The following is a 15583-nucleotide window of genomic DNA, read 5'->3' as shown; positions in this document are numbered from 1 at the left end:
CATTTGAAACGCCATAGCATACAATGGTCCGGGCCAAGTACTGGAAAGTGGGATTAGAATAGTTAGGTGCTTGATGGTCAGCACAGACACGTTGGGCCAAAGGGCCTGTTTCTGTGCTGTATTACTCTATGGCTCTCTGATTGACCACCGCACAGTCCCTCTGGAGCCAAGGTCCTGTCTTTACATTGAGGTATACTCACCATTGTAGTGCGTGGCACTGCCACCTTGCTATATGGCAGAGATTGCAAACAGATCTAGCAACTCTAAGCTGGGTATCCACGAGACGCTTTGTGCCATAGGCAACAGAAGCAACAGCAGAATTATATTCAGCCACAATGTGTAACTTCATGGCACGGCATATCCCCCACTCTACCATGACCATCAAGTCGTGGGATCAACCCTGGTACAATAAGAATGTAGGAGGGCTTCCGAGGAGCAGCACTAAGCATACCTAAAAATGAGGTGTCAGCCTTGTGATGCTACAACACAGAACTACTTGCATGCCCAGCAGAGGAAGCAACATGTGATAGACAGAGTTAAACAATTCCACAACACACAGATCAGCTCCCAACCCGATGCCTTCCCCACCCGTATTGCCAACCATCCTGACTCCCAGGCCATCTCCAAAAGGATTGAAAAATCCAGCCTGTTGAATCAGGCAAGGCGTCCAGCCACAGAACACACCAGATAAATTAACTTGTAGAGAAAACAGGTAAGTCCTTTGGTCGATGAACTCCATTTTTCCCACAGTTCATATAAAACTCCTCACCACCCGCCACCCCCACCACCCCCCCCCACCCCGCCCTCCCACAAGCTTTGTGGACGCTCTTCAACCTACAAGCTAACAGTTAAAAAATCATTCTTGATACTGTCCCTACTCACTTGCCTGGAGGTGTGCAGGTCCAATAACACTGAAACAGATCTGCAGTCCTGCCGCATCCAGTCACGAATGGTGGTGGACAGATGATCAACTAACAGGAGGAAGAGGTTCCACAAATATCCACATCCTCACTAATAGTGGAGCCCAGCACTTCAGTGCAAAAGACAAGGCTGCAATATTTACATCCATCTTCAGCCAGAAGTGCAGAGTGGATGATCCATCTCTGCCTCATGCTGAGGTCGCCAGCATCACAGATGTCAGTCTTCAGCCAATCTTATTTACTCCACCTGATATCAAGAAATAGCCGAAGGCACCGGATACTGCAAATGTTCTGGGCCCTGACAATATTCTGGCAATAGTACTGATAACTTGTGTTCCAGAGCTGGCCATACGCCGAACCAGGCTGTTGCATTACGGTTACAACATTGACATCTACCTGGCGATGTGGAAAGTTGCCCTGGTATGTCCTGTCCACAAAAAGCAGGACAAATCCAACCTGGCCAATTGCCGCCTTATCGGTCTACTCTTGATCATCAGCAAAGAGATGGGAGGGGTGATCAATCGTGCTTTCAAGCAGCACTTGCTCAGCAACAATATGCTCACTGACGCTCAGTTTAGTTTCCGCCAGGGCCACTCAGCTCCTAATCTCATTACAGCCTTGGTCCAAACATGGGCAAAAGAGCTGAATGCTAGATGTGAGGGGAGCGTGACTGCTCTTGACATCACGGCAACATTTGACTGAGCATGGCATTAAGAAGCCAAAGCAAAACTGGAACCAAAGGACATCAGAGGGAACGCTCTCCACTGGTTAGAGTAGTATCTAGCACAAAGGAAGTTGGTTGTGGTTGTTGGACGACAATTATCTCAGCACCAGGACATCAGTGCAGGAGTTCCTCAGGGCAGTGTGCTCGGCTCAACCATCTTCAGCTGCTTCATCAATGACCTTCCCTCCATTATAAGGCCAGAAGTGGGGATATTTTCTGATGATTGTCCAATGTTCAACCCCATTTGTGACTCATAATATCCTAAAGCAGCCTGTGTTCATATGCAGCAAGACATGGACAACTTCAAGCCTTGTGCTAATGAGTTGCAAGTGACATTCGCACCAGACAAGTGCTAGTCAGTGACCATCTCAAACAAGAGGTAATCTAACCATTTCCCCTTGATGTTCACTGGTATTAGAATTGTTGAATCCCCCACTATAAATACCCAGTGGATAACCGTTGACCAGAAACTGAACTGGACCAGCCAGGTAAACACTGTGGCTACAGACACAAGTCAGATGTTAGGAATTCTGCCGCAAGTAACTCATGTCCTGTCTCCCCAGTGCCTGTCCACCATCTACAAGGCACATGTCAGGAGTATGATGGAATACTCTACACTTGCCTGAATGGGTGCTGTTCAAACAACACACAAGAATCTCGACACCATCCAGGAAAGCAGTCCGCTTGATTGTCACCCTATTCACAACCTCCAGCATTCATTCCCTCCACCACAGACACACAGTGGAAGCAGCGTGTATCAAGAACAATGTACACTGTGGCAACACACCAAGCACCTACCAAAGCCGCTACCCATATTACCTAGAAGAACAAGGGCAGCAGATGCAGATGAACACCACCACCTTAATATTCCCCTCCAAGCCATTCACCATCCTGACTAAGAACAAGACCGTCGTTCCTTCACTGTCGCTGGATTAAAGTTCTGGCACTCCCTTCCTTACAGCACTGTAGGTGTCCCTACACCCCAAGGACTGCAGCAATTAAAGAAGGCAACTCACACCATCGCAAAGGCAATCAAGTATGGTCAATAAATGCTGGTCTCGCCAAGGATGCCCACTCCCCATGAATGAATAATAACAACAAGAACAAAAAATCTCTCCTGCTCTCCGTCCGATCACACATCTTAATTTTATTTCTGCTTGCCGCCTCCTTTTCACTTTGGAAAAAAAACTATTACATGTCTAACCTTTTCCAGTTCTGATGAAAGGTCACAGACCTGAAATGCTAACTCTGTCTCCACAGATGCTGTCAGATCTGCTGAGTATTTCCATCACTTTCTAATTTAACGTCAGTGTTTATTAGGTTGCCTGAGTGTCACATTATTAACAGGGATCCCAGAAAATGACAGTGTTGGCAGAGAGATCCTCAGATCTCTACATTCATACTGCATTCTCTTAAGTATTTGAAAAAGTCTGAGGAGATCTTGCATGTGGAACATAATTTATCCAGGTTCATTGCTGAGTATCAGTGCTTACTGCAATTTCCTTGGTTAGTGCTACCATTTCTCAGTATGTTCATGTATAAGTGCCACTGTTTTCAGGATCGATTAGCTCCTCACAGATACAAGAGATTGACCCAAATATCTTCAATCACCACCATTCTGTGCGTGTGTTTCAAGTTTCTCTGACAACCAGTTGCTGTCAACACCCTTGGCTCATGCTGAAATTGTCAGTCTGTGATATCTGCAAAACACACCTCAGGGGGACAAGTCTATCATATTGGGAAAGGACCGGACATATCCTCAGAAACCAAAGAGTGGGTGGCAGTATTGTGGGGGCTTTACCTTGTTTCAAATCATTTTTGTCTAGATTGACAATGCGGTATGTGGAATTATTTTATTAAATGTCCATTTCTGGGGAGTTTTTGTTTCATTCTATGTGAGATCCGGAGGAATTAATCATTTGAACATTTTCTACCTGTGATAACTTTACAGTGGCTGCTCAGCTGTGTTCATTTATTGATCTGTTTTAGTTCTTCAGACTCTTTTCATTACCCAGATTTACTTTCATTCCCAGAGAAATCAGGCTGACATTAAATGTTATTTATTGAGGTACAGTGGACAATTTATTGAAGCAACTGTCTACCTTCAGATCCCCTCTTTGAATTGAATCACAGCAAGTTAACTACTGACATTGACACAGGCTGCATTTCCAGTGATCGGATCGCAGCGAGTTAACACTTTACATTAACACAGGCTCAATCCTCCTGATTGTATTTGATTCTTAACAGTATTCCTGCTTCATTAACCTATACAGGCAACATCTCATGGGTTCTTCTATTTTAAATTAAAACCTCAGCGAGAATTGATGCTTTGGTGTATCTGACTTTGCTGATTGATTTGGACTCAGAGTGATTTATCATGGCCTGTTGATATTGTGTGTTATACATTTGGAAATTGTACACAGATTACAGATATTCTGTGCTGTGATTCAGTTTTTGTGATAAGAGGTACGTTTATTTGCAGACACTAAGCTGTCAAATATTTCCAATGAATTAATGATATTGCCCAGAAATGCTTCCCCCGATACTTTGGCCTTCTGGATTTTAAACAACGTAATTTCAAATTCCGAGTTTTAATATGCTGCTGCAGTTTCTTGACATTGCAGAGCAGCAGGCAAGAAAAACGGAAGCAGAGAAATCACCACAACGCCAGGTGCTTCCTCTCATTTCAACTGAACAGAAAAACACGCAGTGGCTGTTCTGAGGCTCTGCAGACTGTGAGCTGCTTTTCTCATATTTCGGCAATGGAAAGCCGTTCCTGATTCCAAGTGATCACCTTCCAGAAAACAGATTCCTTTGTTTTAGAGGAAACACATCACATCCCTCCCTGTATAGTTCAACGATGGTGAACATTCACAACTTATGATGACCACTCAGTGTCTCAGTGTGTTCTGCGTCTCTCGACAGTCTCAATTAGAGATCACATTTCCTCAATTATTTGGCAGTTTTCCCAATAAAGCTGCAAAGTCCTTATATGGAGTGCAGCAGTTTTGAGAGGAATGGCTCAGATACACTCTGCTGTTTTACAGTGGGCAAATACAGCAAAACTGAACAGGAAAGCAGTGATTGCTGTATTGCTGGTAATGGTGGTCATGGCAATCGAGGTGACTACCCTGGGCAACAAGTCAACATTTGACCAAGTGTGTGCCGAAGAAGATTACTTTCCTGATCCCATCATATTCCCATGTGCCACTCTCTCCGAAGTTATTTATCTATTGTGTGTATGCATTTACATTCAATTGCAACCTCACCACATTTCTCTATGACATCAACTTCTTTAAAAAGTCAAAATATTGCAGATGCTGGAAATCTAAATCATGAACTGAAAATGTTGGAACTACTTAGTAGGCGAGGCAGCATTTTGAGAAAGCGAATTTTCTTCAGAACAGGAAAGGTTTGTGCTGTAGCAGTGTTTCAGTAAGGACAGAGGCTGGGAAAATGGGAACAGAGGAAGGAGATAAAGAGAGAAACTGTGATGGGGTGGAAGGCAGTAGTGATTAAATGAAGAACAGAATCATTACCAGAACCTGCTGTCAAAAACAAATGGTGGCAGTAGTTCCCACGTGTTTATTTTTGAAGTTGATGCTGAGTCAGAAAAATTGGAACAATGTAGGAGGCTGAGTACAGAGAGGTCAGCTGTGAGTGGGACAGCGAATTATAATGGCATGTGAATGGAAGCTAAGGGACTTAAAAAGGAAGTACTCAGCAAAGTAATTGCAGAAGGTATGCTTCATCTCCATGGTGTGGAGGATAATTGTTAAGAATTAATACATTGATTAAACAAAAACAAAAATGCAAATAAATCACTGTTTGTGGTCCTGACAGTTGAAGGAGAGAAGGTAAAAGGGCAGGTCATGCATCACCAACACTTGCATGGGAAGGTGACATTGGAAGAGTAGTGGGTGTTTTGAGTGAAGGAACAGTGGATCAAGCTGTACCTTCAGAATGCTGAAAATGGAGTAGAGGATGTCTGGTGGGAGCATTGTGGTGAAGTTGGCAGAAGTGATGGAGGATATTTCATTGAATGTAGAGTCTGGTGGAATGAAAGTTGAGGGTAAGCGCAACTTCATTACAGTTAAGGAAGGATGGAAGGAATAATAGTGGAACTGGAATGGAAAGGTTCAAAGGCCCTTTCAGCCACCGAGAGCTAAATACACTTCATTCTAAATCACACTTCTAACTGGAGAAGAGTAAAGGAGAAGGTGGAAAACAAGATCAACAACTTCTTATTGATGAGGTGTCCTTACATAGTTAAAATTTCCAAGTCATATTATCAAACACAATTTGATAGCGAGCAGCGTTAACAGATATTATGGCAGATGACCAAATGCTTCGTCAAGGTGGTAAGTTTTAAGCAGCATCTTAAAGGAGGAAAAAGATGTAGAGAGGCAGAGGTTTATGGAGAGAATTCCAGAATTTCGGATCTAGGCAGATGCAAATAAGACCACCAGCGGTGGAGCGATTAAATTTGGGAATGCTCAGGTATCCGGAATTGAAGGAGGACAAATATCTGATAGGGCTGAAAGAGATTACAGAGATAGGGAGAGAAGAGCTCATGGGGAGATTATAAAATAAACGTGGGAATTTCAATATTGTTAAGGTGCATGACCAGAAGCTAATGCGATTGCAGAGGTGATGGATGAACGTCTCCTGGCGAGAGTTGTATATAGGCTGCAGAGGTTTGGATGTCTTCAGGATGACTGAGGATGCAAACAGGGAGGTTGGCCAGGAATGCATTGGAATACTCAAGTCTAGAGGTGAAGATGGGGAATTAAATGCTGCACTCTCTGGATGAAAAATGAATTGTCAGTTAAAGGAAAAGAGAAAGGAGGGATTCATTACAAATTCCAATTCAAGAATATAATCTCAAACCAAATAGAAAGCAGAGTGTACAGGGAGAATTGGAAAAGAATACAAGAAGGACAAAGGGAAAGCATAGAAAAGATTAACAGCTGACAGTAAAGGGGATCAGAAATCTTGTAAAACATACACAAGTAAAAATAAAGGAATGGTGCAGCCGATTATGGAGAAGCAAATAAATATTCCTGTCGAGGCAGAGGGCGTGACTGAGGTACAGAATGAGTAATTTGCAACTGGCTTCAAAAAAGAAGAGGCTGAAATTAATGTCGCAATCGAGGAGAGGGAAGTAGAGATCCTGCATAGGATAAAATAGATGGGAACGCGTTGCTAAACAGTTTGTCAGTAAATGTCGACAACACCCCTGGTCCAGATGGGAAGCATTCTGGGAGATAAAGGAAGCTGGGTAGAGATAAGATCAGCCCTGACCACAATGTTTCAATCCTCCTTGTATATCGCACTGGGGCCAAAGGACTGGAATTTGGCAAATGTTTTCAAAACGAGAGGAGAGGTTAAATCTTGTGACTGCACGCTAATCTGTCTAACCACAGTGAAGGGTGAGAGATCTACTAGAGGCCTTCATCAACGACAAAATTAATTCTCACTTGCAGAAGCATGGGGTAAGATGAGAAAACCATCTCGGATTTATGAAAGGCCAATTGCGTGTAACTTAGCTGATTGAGTTCTTCAATCAAGTAAGAGGCTGAAGCAGGCTTTGTGTATGTGGGCATCCAAAAATGTCGAAGTACCTCATAACAGACTTATTCAGAAAATGGGAATGCATATTATTAAAGGGACGATGTCAGCTCGAGTAGTCGATAGCGTAAGAGACAGGAGGGAGGGAACAATGGTGAATGGATGCTCTTCTGACAGGCGAGAGTGGCTGTTGCCGTGTGTTGGTCTTAAGACTACTGTTTTTTCTTTCTACATGCAAATTACATAGACTTGGGATTAGAATGTATAATTTTTACATTTGTGGATGGTGAAAAACATGGCTCTGCATTAAATCGTGAATATTATTATAGCAGACTTCAGGGTGGACAAATCAACGGTAGATGCAATTTATTGTGGTCAAGTCAGAAGTGATGTTCATTGTGAAAACATCATGTCAATATAACATAAATAGTACCATTTTCAGGAGGTGCAAGAACAGAGGGACAGGGGAATGCATGTTCATAAATCTTTAAGGATTTCAGGGCAAGTAGAGAAGCTGATTGAGAAAGTGTATGAGATATTTGCTTTGAAAATGGGGTTATTGAATTCAAACATAACGGGCATCAAGCTGCTACTTAATAGATCAATTGTTATGACTCAGCTGTCGTCCTCTGTGCAATTCCAGGCATGAATACCTTGGAAGAATTTCAAGGCCCTGCAAAACGTACAAAGGAGGATTATCAAGAAGGCACCACGGGTGAGGGAATTCATTTGCAGGGAGAGAATTCAGGAGCTTGGATTTTTCGAATTGGAGCAGGGAAAGTTCAGTGGGATAGAAACATAGAAAATGGGAGCAGGAGTAGGCCATTCGGCCCTTCGAACATGCTCCGCCATTCATTATGATCATGGATGATCATCCAACTCAGTAACCTGTTCCCGCTTTCGCCCCATACCCTTTGAACCCTTTAGACCCAAGAGCTGTATCTCACTCCTTCCTGAAAACATATAATGTTTTGGCTTCAACTGCTTTCAGTGGTAGCGAATTCCACAGGCTCACCACTCTGTGGGTGAAGCAATTTCTCCTTAACTCTGTCCTGAAAGGTTTACCTGCATCCTTAGACTGTGACCCCTGGTTCTGGACTCCCCCAACATCGGGAACATCCTTCCTGCATCTACCCTGTCAAGTCCTGTTAGAATTTTGTAGGCTTCAATGAGATTCCCCCTCTCTCTTCTGAACTCCAACAAATATAATTCTAACCGACTCAATCTCTCCTCATACGCCAGTCCCGCCATCCCAGATCTAACAGAGTTCAAAATAATGAGGGGTTATGGTAGAGTAAGAATGCGGAACTTATTTCCTCTCATGAATACGTTTGTCATCAGAGATCATGGCCAGGATTTTACTGGCCCCCAGAGGCGTGATTGGAAGCCGGGAGGGGTGGGGAGGGGGCACGGAGAAAAGCGGTGTGTGACAAGGGACTTGGCAGGATGGGGATCCCAGCGCCTCCCCATCGTCCAGTGATCCTGGAGGCAGGATAGGCCGACAACAGCCTTCTCGCCCAATGGCAGATTGAGGATCTTCAGTGGCCAATTAAGGGACAATTATGGGATCATTCCACCGCCGCTGGGATCTTACCAGCAGCGATGTCCTCCACCATATGGAGAGGACACCTTGTAAAACGAAGCATTCTCCCTGTGGCCTTGTGGGTGCGGTGGGGCGTTGCCTCCTTCATGGCCAATTTGTGACGCACAGAGCACCCCCACCAGGAACCAGTTCATTCCCCGGGACCTCCCTCCACCTGCAGCACAAGAAAACCGCCCAGGCCCTCTCGCCGGGGCCTTGCGTACTGGCTCTGGTGACACCGCCTCACCTACCTCTTCTCTGCGGTTCCAGAGATGGGCCTGGGTCCGAGACCTTCTGTAGAACCGGAAGAATAACTAGAAAGGTAGTGAAGAGACATTTCTTCACACTAAGGCTTGTTTAGATCTGGAAAGCACGACCCGAAAGAGTGATGAAATCAGATTCCAGAGGAATTTATAAAGACAATTAAACAAGTGCTTGCAATGGAATAATTTACAGGTTACGAGAAAAAGCTACATATGTGACAATAAATTAGACAGCTCTTTCAAAGGGACGACTCTGACTAAAGTAGCCGAATGGCCTTTCCTGTGCATCTATGAATCTATGATTTGGACGCCAGATCAGTGATTCATTTACTTTTCACACTGTCACACGTCATTATCCTCGCAGGATAGGCTGGTAGTTGGAACCTGGGTTCATTTTATCCATTAATGGTCACATTTCGTCTCATTGGTGTATTTTACCAGCTTGTAATTCACGGTTCACACAAGTCAAAATCTATTGGTTATTTGGAAGAAAACATTGGTTTCTGCAGAAACTTCTGTCAAAGAATTAATTTCCACAACAGCTAAAGTTTCAGAAGCTGCTGTAAGGAGCTCTTAGTGTCTGAGAACTGCGTTCGGGTAATGTTCTGTTCTCATCACTGTACCCAGCGCCAGAACCATGATGCAAACCTTCCTGACCCTGTCTCTACTGCAGCTTTTGAACTGTAAGCTACAGATTTTTGAATGCATTATGTTATTTACTGATACACTGATTATTATTACAAGATGTATATTATTAATCTAATTATCATCTTTAATACAGAACCCATTCAGGAGATGTGGAAAGTAAATAATGCTTTATACATTTTAATTTTCTTGTGTAGAGTTTAATGAAATATTGGCACTTGTTTATTGCCTTCTACCAGCCGCTCGTACAGAGCAGACTGGCGTTGAAAATCTCATGGGTCGATTTAAGCAGGGTCTGTTAGAAAAAGAGACACTTCGCTGTTAGAATAGAATATGTCAGTGTCTGAGATCAATTTACATAAAACGGATCTATTTTATTTTCAGTTGTCATTCATTGGGATGGTATGAAATGGATACTGTGTAATATAATTTGTAGTAGTTTCATTTACTACAAATTTTGGATTGAATGTTTCAATTTTAAGTTCTTTCAACTACAAATAGGAATAAACCTCCATTTATATAAAAATGCCTTGCGCTTATATAGAGCATTTTACGACGTCAGGACGTCCCAAAGGGCTTTGCTGTCAATTCGATATTGTTTTGTAGTGTTGTCCATACTGTAATATAGGAAACGTGGCTGCTAATTTACACACAGCAAGCGCCGACAAACAGCAATGTGATAATGACCAGAATACCTTTTTTGTGTGTGTGATGTTGATTGAGGGATCAACATTCGCCAGAGCACGAGGGATAATTCCCCTGCCCTTCCTCCAAATAGTGTACCTGAAAGGGCTGACGGAGCCTCCGTTTAACTTCTCCTCCGATGGAAAGCACTTGGGCAGTGCAGCACACCCTCAGTACTGCATTGGAGTGGCAGCCCAGATTTTGTGCTCAAGTCTCTGGAATTAGACTTGAACCCACCATCTCCTTACTCAGAGGCCAGAGTGCTGGCAATTGAGCTACTGCTGACAGTAATATTGTTTTGGTTACATGAAACGAGTTTGGAATATTTTACATCGAATTAACGGGTATTTTGAATTCCCAGTTGAATTTGTATCGAACACAAAGACTGCGGGAGTTTGTTTTATATTTCCCCCTGTGTTTCTTATACTGACACAGCCAGCTGGAATTGAAATTCTAATCTGATTATTTAAAGCGCGTCTGATAGAAGTAGAGTGCCGTCTTTGTTTGAATAGAGTGTTTCGAGGTCTGTGTGTAAGTTATTTCACTGAGTGTTGAACATCAGTCAAAACTACATCAACTGCCCACATGAACTGCCACGCACATTCCTGTCACAGATATTTCTCAAAACCAGTGCTGTCTGCTGTCCTAGTGATACAGTTCATGAAACTAAATGTTTTAAAGTAATTTGTTCAGTGTTGAAGTGTTATATTCATTCTATAATAACCACTCAACTGGAGATGGAACCAATATTTTTCAATTCGTTTTTATTGTTAGTATAATTTTCACGAGCACTCTGCAAAAAATGATGTTACTGAAAGTTCCTAAATCGTTGGGGAATTTGCTCTGTATTATTGACCAGTTAGTGATGATCTTCAAGATCAATATCTTTTATATTAAATTAATTCTACTATTTCCTCATTTTTGTACAGTGCCTAAAGATAGTTCAATTTTCCCAATCACATATTTTTACACAGTGCCATGTAGTGTGTAATGAGTTAGCGATATTGTTCTTTATTATTGTTCCAACGGCTCGATGTTTGTTGTGTTATTCCATTGATGATTCCATCCTGTTTCTCACTATTTCCCGTGTGTGTTTGGTTCCATTTATTAATCTCTGTCTATAAAAATACTTTATTGGGTTACTGACAGGACAACGTAGTCCCAGTGTTATCAGATACTTTCTGTATTTAACGAATTATATTTCCATGAATATGCAATAATTGGAGAGTAAAATCCTGTTTTGTGGATTATTTAAAGAAAACTTTATTCAAACCACAGAAACTATAAACATTTAAGCAAGTATGAATCCCTGTAGCCTTTTCCCCAATCGTTAGTTGCTCAGAATCATTTTTAAAAGCAGGCATGCTTTATGACAAAAAACAATGTTATTCTTTTCTATCATATGAAGAGAATATTGAAATAGTTTATCACATTTGTAGAATTCACATTGAATACGGAGCTTGAGCTGATGGTTTGATTTTACATTCCATCAGTCTTAAATAGGGAACAATTATTCATTCTTTTGCTATCAGAAAACATTGTTTTTATAATAGCTTGCATCTGATTAACACGTCGTCTAAATCCCCAGGAGGGACATGTGTAAAACTTTGATTTAAATCCAAAATTGAAAACAAATACCGTGGCAATTTGTTTTATTTGGTCCTCTGATGCTCTTGTACCGACACAACTGACTGGTGTTGAAATTCTAAGCAGATGATTTAAACACAGCAATCTAGCAGTGGAACGTGATCACAGTGAGAATAGAAGGTCTCGGGGTTTGGGTTCGATGGTAATGCAGGGATTATAGAACAGCAGTCAAAGCTAAATCTACTGCTGAATGAACCCACACGGGCATTTCTGTCCCAGGTATTTCACAGTCGAAGTGTTGTCTGACCCTGTGCGACATTTTGAATGGAACTGAAATAATTTAAATAGTTTGTTCCACGTTAGAGTGTTGCACATGATCTTATCATATTGTATAATATTAACTGGAGGCAGAACCAATATTGTTTCAATTAGCATTAGTTATTACTGTAATTGTGACGTGCCTCTCCAAAAGATAATGTTACTGAACATTCCAAAATCTCTGGAGGATTTTCCATTTATTATTGTTTTCTTAATGATGACCTTGCAACTGTAGAACTTTGCATTGTAAATTCTCAACTTATTTCACATATTCATATGTACAGTGTCAAGTAATAATAATTGTGGCAAAGTATCCTTCCACATGCTCCTTTTATGTAAAACACCGCGAATTGTTTAATGAGATATCTTGAATAGTCTCCTTCCACCTGCTCGATATTTTTGCAGAGTTTTTCAGTGGATGATTCGATTCAGTTTCTCATTGTTTCCAGTGCGGGTTTGGTTACATTTGTCAATGTCTATCGACAACAAATGCTGGTTCACGACAGGAAAACTCTCCCTAAATGTTATTGCATACCTCCATGATGAATTGTCTTTTGTTTTTGTAAAATGGATTGTATTCTAAAATCCTGAATTTGAAGGTCATTTAAGAGTATTTTCTGCAAGCCAAAGAACAAAGAGAAAGTATGAAATCTATCTGACTCCCTGAATCTTTTTTTTTTAGCAATTGGCCCCAGATCAAAATCAATTTATACGAAATGTGCATATTTATTTTAATTTGTCATTTATTGAGATCGTATAAAGTGAATATTGAAACAGTTTCCTTAATTTATAAATTTGTCATTAAATACATTTTGTCCTGTTTGACTTTAAGTTCATCAAATTCAAATAGGCAACTGTTATCCACTTTTGTCGCTGACAGCAAAAGCGGATCTAATATTTGTCATCTGATTAACATTTAATTGTATTTCCAGAGGAGAATTGAGTTAAATTCAGTTTTAGTACCAAAACTTAACATAAATGCCCCAAGAGTTGGTTTTATATTGTTTCCTATGGCTGTCGTACAGGAGTTTAACTGGAGTTAAAATTCTAATGAGGCGTTTAAAACGGAGACTCCTGGAAGTAGAAATTGCTCAGTGTTACAATCGAGTGTATGTGAGTGAGAACTGCAGTATACTGCGATCTGCATCTAGCCGACTCATCCCACATTGAGATATCTGTCCCCAGAATTTCTCAGTGAAGTGCCGTGTGATACAGAGAATTAGATTAAATAGTTCTTACAGAATTTGGAACGTTCAGAAAGGACAATAAATATTGTATAATATATTAACAGGAGGTGCAATCAATATTGCTACATTTGTACTGATTATTATTAGAGTTATCAATTACACCCTCCAGAAATGATGCTACTGTTTTCAGGGGATTTGACGTATGAACAGTTTTATTTAGTCACCGACAATCTTCAAAACAAAGCCTTTTCACATTAAATCATGCTTTCTATTTCATACCTTTAGGTGCACGGTGTTGTGTAATAATTAGTGTTTCTCAGTCTCTTTCTATATGATTCATACATTTGATGTAATATTTAATATCCAGACGCGTTTCTGAATCTCTTTCCACATGTCCCATACTTTTTATATGGTGCGATGCAGTGTTTAATGAAAGATCTGGAGTTGTTTCCCAGTCTCTGGGTAAAGGTGGGAAAGTAGATCTGGGGCAAGAGATCAGCCATGATTTTACTGAATGCCGGAGTAGGCTGCGTAGGCAGTATGGCCTAATCCTACTCCTATTAAATTCTTTAATGTCCTTCCACATGTCCCATACTCTGATCACCTGTGGAAGAAACCCTGAATTCGTTTGCATATTTCAATTCAATAGACAGGGCCCAGAACAAATTGTCTCGGTACTGTAAATTTTTGATGCGTGTTTGGTTATTTCTAACCGTGGCAACGTTTCTTCAGACACTAGCTGATGTGTTATGGATAGTGATTGCTAAAACTTACAGATAATGCTATTGACGCACAGAATCCGGATTGTTTGATATGAGTTTCTTCTGTCCAGTGCTTTGCTTGTGAGTGTAAGCTACAATAACTGTAATTCTATCAATTAATTTGCTTCTGAAATCTACAAGAGCTCACCTAATTGTGGAAGTAGTTCAAATTGGAACTAAAATAGTTTGATTAAATATAATTATTTTGATTCTTGACCCACCTAATAATCTGCCGTGACAAGCATGTACTTATAAACTCTTTGTACTGACTGTATTTTGTAATCCCTAAACCACTCCATCCCTGGTTTTGTGACACATTCAAGAGTTTAAATTCTGGTCTTTGTATATCCCACGTTTATCCCGTTTCAGTTCACCTCCTTTGAGTTGATTGTTATTTATAATTAATATTTCCATGTTACTGTTTGTAGTAATACGGTACAATAGCAAGTTGACATAAGTATAAAATGTTAAAATAACTTAACAGTTTTGCACCAAACCCATTAGTCTAAACATCAGGAAGGTAATGGTGCGACCGCCGAAATCTGAGGTGTGGGAAGCGGGAGTTACCACTTGTCGGTGAGAGCTGGGGAAACGGGTGAGCGGGACTGTCCGAGCCAGGATAACAGCAGCAGAGTTTTAGATCAGTTGAAGTTTACCTCGGGATGGAGGCCGACCAGAAGAGTTTGGGAATAATGGGTATATTCCCTGTATGTGGAGGTGATTTGGAAAACGGTACACAAAGAAATGCATTCAAACATTTTCAAGAAAAATAATGAGAGCGGTTACAAATTGTGAGGAAGGATAAGAGAGCCAAATGGTGGAGTCAGCAGATATGAGTAGTGCAGATAAATGGAAATATAGTAATGATTGAGAAAGGGGAACGACTGAACATTTATCTGAGATGGTAAGAAATAAACTGGTCGAATAGACAAATATGGGAATCTCGGTTATAGATTGTTTAGATTCATTTTCGGGATATGAGCTCGCTGGCTAGCCAGAATTTCCAGAACAACCCTACTTAGCCAGATGGGATGGCGGGGTGTTTTCTTGAAGCACTATCGTCATGTTGGCGATATTGTTCTGCACCCATGTGTTGTCTATCCCTAGTTTCCCTAAGAAGGTACTCGTGGGTTTTCTCCTTGAACCACTGGATTATCTGGAAAAAAAAGTCCAGTGTTACATGGGTGGTTACAGGCTAAAATGATAAATGCATGAAGAGTAGGTGAAATGACTGAATGGATTGAAGAAGATTCACAGACTCTACAGAAACACTGAGATTGGAACCGTTTATCAGTAAATACTGAAAGATTATTCCCCCTCGTCTGTCATTGGGTCACTGGA

This window comes from Heterodontus francisci, unplaced genomic scaffold, assembly GCF_036365525.1.
Source record: "Heterodontus francisci isolate sHetFra1 unplaced genomic scaffold, sHetFra1.hap1 HAP1_SCAFFOLD_216, whole genome shotgun sequence".
Lineage (NCBI taxonomy): Eukaryota > Metazoa > Chordata > Chondrichthyes > Heterodontiformes > Heterodontidae > Heterodontus > Heterodontus francisci.
This window is presented reverse-complemented; position numbering follows the sequence as displayed.